The sequence below is a fragment of the Panthera tigris genome, chromosome F3 (genome assembly GCF_018350195.1).
Source record: "Panthera tigris isolate Pti1 chromosome F3, P.tigris_Pti1_mat1.1, whole genome shotgun sequence".
NCBI classification, from domain to species: domain Eukaryota; kingdom Metazoa; phylum Chordata; class Mammalia; order Carnivora; family Felidae; genus Panthera; species Panthera tigris.
Genome location: NC_056678.1, coordinates 51,768,572 through 51,777,960, shown reverse-complemented (window position 1 = coordinate 51,777,960; position 9,389 = coordinate 51,768,572). Strand labels below are relative to the sequence as shown.

At 37.1% G+C, this 9,389-nt stretch overlaps 1 pseudogene; it reads right to left on the bottom strand.

Annotated features, from left to right (window-relative positions):
• Window positions 1-373: 373 nt before the first annotated feature.
• LOC102965430 lies at window positions 374-1,986 on the bottom strand (annotated as a pseudogene).
• Window positions 1,987-9,389: the final 7,403 nt, after the last annotated feature.

Sequence of the window (9,389 nt, the reverse complement as noted above, 5' to 3'; positions counted from 1 at the left end):
ATGCAAACTGGCACAGCCACAGTGGGAAACACTATGGAGGTTCCTCAAATATTGAAAATTAGAACTATCATATGAATTCCATTTTTTAACAATCTTTTTTTCTATTTTTTATTTCTTAAATGTAAAACCGTCTCAATAGAGCAGACATAGATAAAAGGGCAGGTGGGAGGGCCACATGCAAGGGTGTGCCTTGGCTGCCGCCATTTTGTAACTTGTTTTAAATCTCAAATGAACAGGGCTGCCACTGTCGCTCATGTCCTCCAGAACCACTGACCACAAAGGCTCAGTGATCTCTGGCTGGCTGGGATCTCCTAATGCCTCTGTGACTGAGCTCACCGTAGCAGTGATAGAGAACTCTGAGCCATTTGCCATCTCAACGTTGCTGGACTTGGGGTCTCCACCTGGCTGGGGAGAGGCTGACACTTCTCTCAATGCACCAGGTGAGGTAGATGTAGGAGATGTAAGCTGCATCCATGAATCATGTAGATGTGTATGTTCAAGAAGGTGCTGCGAATGGGCTTCTTGTTTTGGGGTAGAAGCCTCTCAAAGTAAGACTTGTAGAAATCCATCCCCTCTGTGAGGTTATCCTGGGCCTGGAGATCAAAAGAAGTAAGGCTTAAATCACAGATCTTCCTCTAGTCTTCAAGGACCCCATTGTTAACTACCTTGGTCTATTGTTTGATGATCTTCATGGTCTCCTGTTTGTGCACTTTGAGGTCTTCATCTTCCATGGTGATGTTGCAGCTCTCTGTGGACTTCTTGATGCCATCTGTGAACTGTGCACCATGGTGGCTTCTGTTCCTTTCAAATACCATCTGACTTCTTGCTCAATACACTTTTGGCAGCTGAAAAATTCCTGGAGGAAAGCACGGTCGTGAGCATGTCACCCCTCAGATTTCTCAGGACTTTGAACTTGCACAAACACTCCACAGTCTCATGATGATGCATCATGGATGCCACTGGGGAATCTGTGACAGACCCATTGGTACTTGAGAGCCGGGTGGGGCGTGATGCATTTTGTGGGGTTTATGGTCAGCCGCTGCTTGATCAAGTTCTTGCTTTAGGAGTCACTGTATCCTACACTTGTGATGGGAAATCATAGGCTCTGGCCTTGATCTGCTGATATGGCTTATGCTGATCTTCATCCAAGAAAGGAGACAATCCCAACAGAATATATACGGAAGATCCCACAGGCCCAGATGGCCACAGGTTTTCCATAGGGATCTTTCCTCAAGGGCATAGGGGACACCTAACCTGGGGTACCATCAAAATTAAATCTACCCTGGGGCACCTGGGCGGCTCAGTTGGTTAAGCATCCGACTTCAGCTCAGGTCATGATCTCACAGTTTGTGAGTTCGAGCCCTGCATTGGGCTCTGTGCTGACAGCTTGGAGCCTGGAGCCTGCTTCGGATTCTGTGTCTCCCTCTCTCTCTGCCCCTCCCCAGCTCATGCATGCACTCTGTCTCTGTCAAAAATAAATAAACTTAAAAAAAAAATTAAGCCCACCCTGTTGTTCTCCCACACTTCCATGACCAGGCCAGCTTTGTGTTCGCATCTTTGCATTTGCTTGCCAACATTGGGTTGCCAGGCTTCAGGTCTTGGTGGACAATGTCATGCTGGTGATGTGGCTAACACTTTCCAGAGTTTGATGTATACAGAACCAGTTTCACTGTACTACCCTCTGGCCACAATCTCATCAAATAGCTACTTTCCAGTAACGTGGTCAAACATGAGGTTGTGAACCCTTCTTCTGTCATAAAGGCACTTGATGTTTGCATGTTTCAAAAGTCACAATAGTTTGACTTCACATTCTAGTTTCTGGGGCTCTTAGGCAGGTAACTTCTTGATATTGATGATTTTTGCTGTATCATCCTGCATGCAGGAATTCTTCACATACCTGCAAGCCACAGAGAAAGCAACATTGCTGAGCTCCTTAAAGTACGTGTAGTCATTGGCAAAGCGTGTTTGGGTGGTGGTGGTGGCCATGTTGGCAGACATAGTGGTGCAGAGCACACTGATGTCTGTGCAATCACCACCACTCAGCCAAGGGAGCAAGAGTTGATGAGGCAAAAACAAAAACCAAAAAACAAAACCATAAAGCCCAAATTTAATTATGTCAGACTTTGGAACAATTTGTGTTCCAAGACATAACTCATACAGGCATCCTCAACAATATTACCAGCTGACTCTCATCAGACATACCGGAGGCTACGTAGTAGCATCATCATTCAAAGGCCTCAAAGAAAAAGAATTAAAGTAAAAATTTTGTATCAATCGGAACTATTAAAAAAAAAACAACAGAGGTATATTGTTTCTAGGAGCCTTTCACCACGGGAAATACTAAAGGGCATCCTTCAGGCTGAAGTGAAAGGATACTGAACAGTAACTGAAAACTACACAATAGAATAAATAACATTGGTAAAGATAACTGCATGGGTAAATAATAAGTCAGGATAGAAGTATTTTTGTAACTTGTATTTTCTACCATTTAAGAGAAAGCCATATAAAGCAATACTTATAAAAAAGTTTTGGTTGTATTCCTAATGGTTCAATTCATCAAGAAATATATAAAAATTATAAACATTTATATATATATATATATATATATATATATATATATATATATATATGAAGCTAGTCATAAAAGACCTCATGTCCTATGATACCAATCACTTAAAATGTCCAGAGTGGGAAAATTCATTCAGAGAAATAGTAAATTAGTGGTTTCCTAGGATGGTTTCGTGGGAAATGGGGAGTGACTTCTGGTGGATACAGGATTTCCTTCAGAGAGATAGAAATGTTCTAAAATTGATTGTGGTGATGGTTTCACAACTCAATGAATATACTAAAAAAGCCATATTGTATAATTTGAATGTTTGCGGTGTATAGAATGTGAATTATATCCCCCCAAAAGTTGTTTAAAAATTACCTTATATCTAGCATGATAAGGTGTGAAGTTTGATTCCAAGCCCCGCCTCCACTCACCAAAACCTTCTGGCAACAGGAAAGCAGTTTCATGCTTTGAAGACACAGCCACAGGAAGATTTGCACTCTCTTCATCATTGAGACATTAAATTTCTCATGACTAGAACTGGTGTCATCATTTAGCTACATGTCTGAGACAAACAAGTCAATACGAAAGACAAAAATTAGAGATTTAGAAAACACAAAACAAAAACACGTTGCTGCATCTCATCAAATAATTGGTTTTTATGTGACTGTTTAATCCCTAAATACTAAAATGGTCTCTTTCCTTCTTAATGTAATGAAAGGCAGCAATCCCCTAGCTCTGAGATCATCGTTCAGGCAGCTTCCTCACTGTTTGGCCTGCTTTGAAAATCAAACATTGGTGCCTTCCCATGAACTAACCATGGGGCAGTTACTTCCACTTGTTTGATTTTACCTCACTACATTGTATCCTTTACATTCCCCATTGTCTTTTTTAAAAGTTTTATTTCAGAGAGAGAGAGAGAGAGTCAGGGAGAGACAGAGGGAGAGAGAGAAAATCTTAAGCAGGCTCTGTGCTCAGTACCGAGCCTGACATGGGGGTGGATCCCACCACCCTGGGATCATGACCTGAACTGAAATCAAGAGTCAGACACTCATCTGACTAAGCCACCCAGGCATCCCTCCATTGTCTGTTCTGATAACAAGTTGAGGTGAAAGCCACTTAAGATGAGCCTAAGTTGTTGTTCATTCCAATCTTTGATTATGATCTACATTATGTGCTGACTTAGCCCAGGGCTTTTGATGATGTCATTAGTTTGCTATGAGATCTTTGCATCCTTAAAGAAGAATGCATTTAGTGGTTCTAATCAGGGTTAATACTAATCATTACTTATTAATCATTATGGTACAGACACTGATCAATTAAAGTGAACATGTAAGCAATCACAATGGGTACCAGTAAGTGAATCCTTTTCATCAAAATACACTGTCATTCTCTCCTTCATTTAGAATGATAGAGTTGTATTGTTTTCTCTCCTGGATTTGAAATAATACTTTAGAAATATTTTCTCTTGGGGCACCTGGATGGCTCAGTTGGTTGAGTGTCTGACTTTGACTCAGGTCATGATCTCACAGTTCGTGGGTTCGAGCCCCGCATCAGGCTCTGTGCTGTCAGCTTGGAGCCTGAAGCCTGCTTTGTATTCTGTGTCTCACTCTGTCTCTCCCTGCTCTTACTCTGTCTCTGTCTCAAAAATAATAAATAAACATTAAAAAATTATGAAAAAATATTTTCTCTTGACAGTTACAAATTGACTTGTAACAAAAATCCCTCCGTGTATATTTATTATCCAACTATCAATTCAGTCAGTACTTTATTTCTTTGTGTAAACTCGCAAAAAAGTCATTTCAACCCCTATATGTTAGAGGAAATGGGGGAACTCTCCCCAAACTCAGATTTGGGTGAGAGAATTGGATCTGTGGAAGAGGTAGGAACTGACAGGAGCCCTAACATACATTCTGGCCACTCTCAGAACTTTAGCAAGATAGGGAAAAAGTAAGGAAATAAATACCCTCATCTGTTTTTCCTGCCTGAAGATTTCTTGCTAGTGCTTTCCATCAGGAAAACAAACAGCAAACCACTAGACATGGTTGCTCAAATGATGCAATTTGTTAAGTTTGGTCTCCTTGGACACAGAGCAGATCAGAAACAAACAAACAAACAAACAAAAAACCAAACAAAAAACACTGAATAGCATGAAAAGCAGGATGAAAAGTTGAAAACATGAAGATTAATTCAGGCAGAGCATGAGATTTATGAGTTAATAAATTAGATAACTTCTCTCAGGTCTCCCCTTTACCTAAACATGCACTTGACAAATGGCCTATTCTTTGCCTTTCCCAATATGGAAACTAAAGAAATTGAATATAAACACACCTTCCCTCTTAGCAGTCTTAATGGCTATTTACAGAAGCAATCTTTGAGTTACTTCAATGACAGTTCAAATGGAAGAAATAGATAATTTCTATAACCTTCATCCATTAATAATCTAAACAATAATAGTATTACATGTGGTCTTTTATTTAGAAATGGCAAATATTGATATTTGGTAAATTATATCACTCATGGTGGGAATAGTTTGATAGCAGATATGCAGAAGGGAGGCTTGTCATCCTATTATTACTATAACACATTCTAATTCATTCTCTATCAAGTAGAGTCAAAGCCTTCCATGGGTGTGAAGTACATGGGTGCCAATGAATAAAACCAATAATTTTTCCCTTCTCAACCAAACATAAAAGGTCTTCTTTCAGTGCAATCATGTGAGAAGATTTTTATCAACACTTTAAGTTCTATTACGCTCATGGAAATCATACTCACCATTCTTTTCTTGTCATTGCTGATTTTGTAGAGAGCCCTATGAAACAGTTTTATTACGATTGTTTGAAGATAGTCATATTGGAAATTCTGGTTGCTTATACTGACTAAGAAGGAAGCACTTCAGGTATTTCCCAAGACATTAGAGAAGGAGATTGCACACTTTGAAAGCAAGAAGAAACAGAACAGATGAAGGCAAAGCATTTGACTGATGCAAAGTGCTCTTACATTGAAATTAAAGCACTAAGGCTAGTCAATACAAAAAACACATACTGTTCTTTACATGTTAACATAGTTTCTTCTTTATGTGTACAAACTGATGATTAAATGCCCTAGGCAAATAAATAACACATATTAATCCATGTTAAATGAAATATATATGTGAAGGGTTTCTGAGAAGAAGTAACTGATAATTATTTTAATATGAATATAGGCTATATGTATGTGCACTTAGGGATATTTTAAATTTTAGAGTATGAAGTTTCCAATACCTAACAAGGTCATGAATACTACAAAAAAAATAAGTTATTTCACATAGCACAGGCAATAATGACCAATAGTAATTGTTTAACACTGAAGGTGATATAAAAGATTGATTTAAGAACATTTGCAAATATGAAATATTAGTAATATATCATTACAATACAAAATACAAAAATAATTCAGGCACATTGGTAGCTCAGTTGGTTAAGAATCCAACTCTTGGTTTCTACTCAGGTCATGATCTCCTGGTTCATGAGATTGATCCCCATGTCTGGCTCTGTGCTAACAGCTCAAATCTTCTTGGGATTCTCTCTCTCCCTCTCTGCTACTAGCATTCTCTCTGAAAACAAACAAATAAACATTAAAAAAAAAACAGCCTAACATTAAAAAAAAAGAAATAACTTGCATGATCATTTGATTGTAAATGTCTGTGTTGTAGGGTGTCTGGCTGCCTCAGTCAGCAGAGCATATAAATCTTGATCTTGGGGTCATGACTTTGTGCCCTGTGTTGGCATGGATACCACTTTAAAAATAAATAATTAATTAATAAAAATAAATAAATATTTATATTGGTCCTATTCTTGAGGAAATTACAACTGTTCTACTTAAGAAATATAAATGTGTCACTAGAACCATATTCTTTTCTAGGAGAAAAATGAGAATGATTAGCTAATATGTTTGGGGGTAATTTGCCCCTGAATTTATTAAAGTTTTTCTCAAAAGTAATGAGTTAAAAATCTGAAAACAAAATAGTAAAACTTCTCTGTTACCAGCTCCTGAGCAAGCTATCTATGGTAGGCCAGATGTTTAGATTTTTCTCATTCTATTTATCTGCTTTTCCACCCTTAATTTCCCCCTGAACACATATTTTTCCTTGAGTATCAACCTTCTCAAACCTTCTACTATTTAGGGTACTTCTTATTAGAGTAAGGCAATTAGAAATAATTACTAATTTGATAAAAATGATATTTTAGGATGCTAAGTTGTGTATCATTACCTTATTCAATTTTATTAATTATATTTGCATAAATATAAAAATAACTAAGAATGAGGAAAACATAGTTGGAGAGCATTAAGTGCAGCTGTATATTAAACACAAGAATTTTTCATGGCTATTTCTAGTCCAAATGAGAAATATTAAATAAGTAAATACCACTATGCATAGAAAAGAATGTTAATAATTAAATTAGTTTTCCCTATGCTGGCAAGTGATTTCTTTCTGGTTTTCTAAAAAATATTAAGAGAACAACAACAACAAAAGAAAATACAATCCTAGCTCCATAGCCCAAAAAATGAGCATGTTATGTTTTTAAGGGAAACATGAATAAATAGTTTTTTAGTTTGTGCTCTAAGCATTAGTTTATGCTCTAATTCTAACATTTGAATCATATTAATTATATATTTGCTAGATCTAATTTTATTAAAAAGGTATAATTAAAATCAATATTTCTCTCTAATATTCTTATATTGTTGTTTTGTTTTGTTTTGTTTTGTTTTTGAGAGAGAGAAAGAGTGTGTGTGCATGAGTGGGAGAGAGGGTCTGAGGGAGAGAGAGAGAGAGAGAGAGAGAGAGAGAAAGAGAGAGACAGAATGAGCTGAGGAGGGGCAGAGAGAGAGGGAGACACAGAACCCAAAGCAGGCTCCAGGCTCTGAGCCTTCAGCACAGCCCAGGGCGGGGCTCAAACTCGTGAATTGAGACATCATGACCTGAGCCGAAGTCGGATGTTTACCTGACTGAGCCACCCAGGCACCCTGCATTATATTGTTTTTAATGTATAGAATAGGAACTGTTATGAACTGAATGATTGTGTCCTTTGAAGATCATATGTTGGAACCCTACCTTTCATGTGATAAAATTCAGAAATAGACCTTCTAGAAAGCTCTTCTAATTAGGATTAGATGAGGTCATGGGGATGAAGCCCTCATGAATGGGAGTTGTGCACAAATGAAAGTCAGGAGACAGCTCACTTCTTCTTTCTGCAGTCTGTTGTTTGAGGACACAAGATGTCAGCAATCTGCAACCTGGATGACGGTCCTCACTACACCCTGACCATGCTGGCTCCTTGATCATGACTCCTAGCCTCACAAAATGTGAAAAATAAATTTCTGTTGTTGATAAGCCACCCTGTCTTAGGTATTATTTTTATAGCAGTTGGAGCTAAGGCAGGGACTTTCAGAAGTAATTCTTTCAAAGTCCTCAAATAAAGAGTTAGCAACTCATTCAATTTTGAGCATTGCCTCAATCATTATTTAGCTTTTAATTGTGTCTTCTTGGCTCTATCACTTGGTTATTTTGTGACCTTGAACAAAATATGTTCCCTGTTACCCAGTCATCTCTTTTCCACAATATTTCAGACCAACAGCAGAGTTAAAGACCTTGGGTTATAAAGCCTGACTGCTGTACAAGGAGCCTATGAACTAATAGGTAACTTTACTAATTTGAGGTGTGTGTGTGGGCACTTTGTGGGGACTTGCCTAACACATACTTAGTAGAGTTTGTCTTCTATAAGACAAGGTTACATATTACTCTGTATTTTTGGTATGTTTAAGTTCCTTAAAATGCTCCCGTGATCTCAGCAGCTGCTTTTGCTATTGCTGGAATTAAATTGGAGAAAATTATGTGACAAAATAAACTTGTGCTCCAGGAACCAGAACTTATAGGTTTGCTTAAGTGGAAATTTAAAAACAGATAGGAAAAGAAATAGTGATTTTGTGAAACAAACAAACAAACAAACAAACAGCTTTTATTAGAGCACATTAATTGTATTTTTTAGGAGAGTATTCTGTTCTGGAGATCTTCTATTCAGCGATATGCACTAAATATACTGTGTGTTTAGTAATCAGTGAAGTTTTCCTCAAACCAAATATTAGGTGATGTGAATTTCAAATGAAGCTCATCTTTCAAAATGTCAATCACAGTAATACAGAAAAGCAAAATTCTTCAAAATTGGAAAATGCCACACTGCTAATGTTCGAGGTATTAACACTGAGAATACATGTATTTGTTAATTTTATCCTTTTATTGCTTGCATCATTACTTACCTAACCACTGGGACCCAATATAAAAGATATTTTTTCAGATATACAATTGACAAATAGCTAGATCTTTTATGACAGTAACTGATAGGCAGAGAAATTTTCAGGAATTGTTGTGGCAAAATGTTATTGTAGTCTTCCAAAACATAAGAAAACCACTGCTATTATTAGAATTCTATGTTATTTTAAATGCATAATGATACACATTTTTCAGAATGTGACTGGCAAATAGATTTCAGAGCTCTTTCTGATTTTTAACTCAACTTTTAAATTTTTACAAGTTGAATAACTGTTTTAAAAAGAGACCCTAAGTAAGCTTGTGTGATAATATAGTATTTTCTGGTGCCTTCAAGGAAATTTGATTAGCAGTTGCTTCACACTGGTTTTAATAAATCATTACATTCAAAGCAGATGTGCTTTTCAATAATCCTAAATTTAAATTCTTTCAGTCCTCTTTTCTTCTGAAGTGTGTATGTTATGTTCTCAAAAGCATTCCATTTTATATCAATAAAAATATTTAAATGCACAAGTTAAAGAGTGTTCCTTT